General features: G+C 41.1%; 1 pseudogene; it reads right to left on the bottom strand.

Moving 5' to 3' along the window:
* Nucleotides 1-404: 404 nt before the first annotated feature.
* LOC102843254 lies at nt 405-826 on the bottom strand (annotated as a pseudogene).
* Nucleotides 827-3,944: the final 3,118 nt, after the last annotated feature.

The raw sequence follows: 3,944 nt of genomic DNA, 5'->3' as shown, positions 1-3,944 counted from the left end.
GTAATAAATGCTTCAACTCTTCCTCACATTCAGCAAGCAAGTTTATGTTACCTGCAAAACGTAGTTTATTGAGGAGTCATCCTCTGATCTTGTGATGTCACACTCTTCATAAAATCTATCTTCTCAAATAATTTGCTCATCATACAGATTGAATAGGTTATGTAGAGATAATGCAACACTGACACACTCCTTTCATATTTTTATTTGTAGAATCTTTTTTTTTTATTCACAAAAAACCCCCCCAAACCAAAAAGTTTCAAACCACACACAGGAGGGGTATGGGTAGGGGGAGGTATCTGTCCATCCAGCCCTGCCCCCTGCCCATATGGTTTTGGCAGCAATAAAGGATGTGGGGTAATGGCCCCCCAAAATAAAAATGGTGTATGTGTATGGGAAGGACAATGTCAGTATTGGGCACACTGCAGGTGAGAGGCCATTTCATAACATTTCTTCTTGATCAAACCACCATGGATACCTTCTTTGCCCATCAGTAGGACTAGCGTCTTGGCAGTCATGGTGACAGTAAGGTTGAAGGTAGGTGCTCCACCAGTCCTCTTGGTGCGAAGATCCGTGGTATCTTTCCATCCACTAGCAGTGAGTCCCTGATCACAGAACATTTCTGGCCCCCAAGTGTCAGCCCATTCACAAAAAAACTTGACCGGTCTTTGCCAAGAAGAACTCCAACCTCAGCTGGCGTCATGTTAATGAAGGTTTTCCTGGGGACAGCGGCCCAGATGGAGGGCGAGTCCTTACAGCCCACGATGGCCGCGTCCTGACAGGTCCTGTCCACCATGAGGTTGTCGATGTAGGCATTCCACCCAGCCATGTCTCTTCCATTGGACTGTTCTAAGTGTTGCTCAGGCCGCGGGTAGAGCTCCGGCTGCCTCGGTCTGGTGGGCGGGGGAAGTGGAGAGCTTGGGGCAGGCTCCTTTCTTATTTTTAAATCATGTAGTGTTTCTTTGCTCTCTTCACTCAACAGCCTCTTGGTCTAGGTATAGGTTTCACCTGCACACAATTAAATGCTCTGGGGTTTCCATTCTTCTTAATGTTAATAATGAATAATAATAATGTTAATAATTCCATTATTCTTAATGTTATAACTTATTATGATCTACAGAGTCAAATCTTTGCATAATCAATAAAGCATAAATAAACATTCTTCTTGTATTTTTAAGAATCAGTCATGAGTCTATTCTGACTCCATAGCAATGACTGACTGACTATGTGGAGCACACATTGAGAAGCAAGAAATGGTAATGTGCACATTTTTGTACAATCATTTGTAAATATTACCTTTCTCACCAACAGTTTTGATATAAATAAACTGGTAACAGGTTTGAGGCTATACTCTATTGCATGAATCTGGACAGTAACAGTTATTAAATGTATAGAGTCACATGCATTAGCATTTAACATTGAACTGCCTGAGTGTACAATTTAGGGACTTTGTAAGGAACCCCTTTTGAATTACTGGAAGTTTCTTGTAGATGTACTATTCTAGCCATTAACCAAATAATCTTCAGCAAAATTTTACTTGCCTAAAACATTAATGATATTGCTTGATAATTCCTAATTGTGTTGGATCATCCTTATTTTTGGAATGAGAACATGGATCGCTTCTAGTCAATTGGGGTACACCTGTCTTCCAAATTTTTTGGCAAAGACTGATGAGCACATCCAGGGCTGCACCTGCTTGTTGAAACATATCAATAGATTTTCTACAAGTTCTTGTGGACTTATTTTTTTGTCAATGGTTTCAGTAGAGTTTGCATTTCTTCCTTCATTACTGTTAATTCTTGTTCATATGCCATTCTTTTGTTTGTTTCGGTTTTTGCCTAATTAAAAGAATATTTTTATTTTATACTAGTTTACTTAACAAAGTTTGCATATATTGTTTTACACACTAGATCTTTCCCCTTTCCTTTACTCACTCATCCTCCACCCATCAAATTGTGCCACCCTATGATTAACCCTTCCTCCACGTCCACGCTCCCTGCTCTGCTCCCTCTCACCCTTTGAATCCTCATACATATTCTACACGGTCTTATTACAGTATTTGTCCTTATGAAACTGAGTTAATTCACTTAGCATAATGCTCTCCAGTCCCTACCAAGTTAGGTAGTAATTTACACAATCATTGCTCCTGTATGCTGCATAATATTCCTTCATGTGAATGTACCATATTTTCTCAATCCATTCGATGGTGTTTGACCATTTGGGCTATTTCCATGTTCTTGTGATGGTGAATAATGCTTCAGTGAACAGTGGTGTAAAAATCTGTTTGCACCTGAGTTCTCATTTTCTTGGGGAATATTCCAAGCAGTGAAATATCTGGGTCATATGGAAATTCTATGTTCAGCTTTTTGAGGAAACATCACACTGCCTTCCAGAGTGGTTGTACCATTTTACAATCCCACCAACAAGGTATAAGAGTTCCTATATTGCCACATCCTCATCAACATTTATTAGTTGCTGTTCTATTAAACTTTGCCATTGCTACTTGGGTGAAATAGTATATCATTGTGGTTTTTATTTGTAGCTCTCTTATGGACAGTGATTTAGAGCATTTCTTTATGTGTCTGTTGGACATCCGAAGATCTTCCTCTTTGAAAAGTCTTTCCATGTCTTTCATCCATTTTGTAATTGTGTCTTTTTCTTGTGGAGGCCTTGTTGTTATGTGCCATTGAGTTGCTTGTTTATGACTCATAATGACCCTATATACAACAACCCTAACTCTTGCTCTGTCCTGTGCCAATTCCCCATTACCCTAGTCACTGAATCAATCCATCTCATCTAGGGTCTTCCTCTCTTGTGCTGTCCCACCACCCTCCCAAGCATGAAATCACTCTCCAAGTGCTCTCCTTGCAACATGCCCAAAGTATGTCAGACAAAGCTTCTAATCCTTGCTTCCAAGGAGCCAACTTGGTTTCACCCTCTCCAGAACAGACGTGTTTGTTCTCTTCGTGGTCTATGGTATATTCAATACTCTTATCCAGCAAGGCAAAAATTATTCTTCCATCATCCTTAACCATTGTACAGCTCTCTCTAATATGTAGCAAGGAATTGCAAAGACCATGGCTTAAGTCAGGTGCACCTTAGTCTCCAGACAGACATTGTTGCTCTTCAGTACTCTGGAGAGGTTTCTGAAGGCAGATTTTTAGAATGCAATTTGACTTTTGATTTCCTGATTGCTGGTGCCAAAAGTGTTGATTGTGGAATCAAAAAAGTGGAAATTGTTAACAATCTCAATCTCTTCTCCATATATCACGATGCTGTCAATGGCCCAGTGGTGAGAATCTTGGTGTCTTGATGCTAAGCTGCAGTTTATATTGAAATCCACACTCCTTGATGCTCTTCAGCAAATGTCTCGGGTCCTCTTTGGGTTCAGAATGTAAGGTTATGTAATCTGCATAACTCAGGGTGTTGATGAGTCTTTCTCCTACTGCCACATTACCTGATGTCATATTTCTCCTCATAAAGTCCAGCCTCCCAAATCTGTTCTGCACATGTTGTTGTTGTTATGTGCCATCAAGTTGCTTGCGACTCACAGCGACCCTATGTACAACAGCCCTAAATTCTGCTCTGTCCTGTGCCAATCTCACTGTCTCCAACACACCCATCCTGATTACCACAGTCACTGAATCAACCCACCTCATAGAGGGCCTTCCCCTCCTGCGCTGTCCCTCCACCCTCCCAAGAATTATGTCCTTCTCCAAGGACCGGTTTCTCCTCACAACATGTCCAAAGTATGTTAGGCGGAGTCTCAGAATCCTTGCCTCCAAGGAGCCACCCGGTTTAACCCTTTCCAGGACAAATCTGTTTGTTTTCCTAGCAGTCCATGGTATGCTTAATATGCTTCTCCAGCACCACAGCTCAAAGGCATCAATTCTCCTTCTATCCTCCTTGGTCATTGTCCAACTCTCTGATGCATAACAAGTGATTGC

Source organism: Elephantulus edwardii, unplaced genomic scaffold, assembly GCF_000299155.1.
Source record: "Elephantulus edwardii isolate Elephantulus edwardi_28Jun2011 unplaced genomic scaffold, EleEdw1.0 scaffold00360, whole genome shotgun sequence".
Classification (NCBI taxonomy): Eukaryota; Metazoa; Chordata; class Mammalia; order Macroscelidea; family Macroscelididae; genus Elephantulus; species Elephantulus edwardii.
The sequence above is the reverse complement of the archived record's forward strand: the minus strand, read 5'-3'. Positions and strand labels throughout refer to the sequence as shown.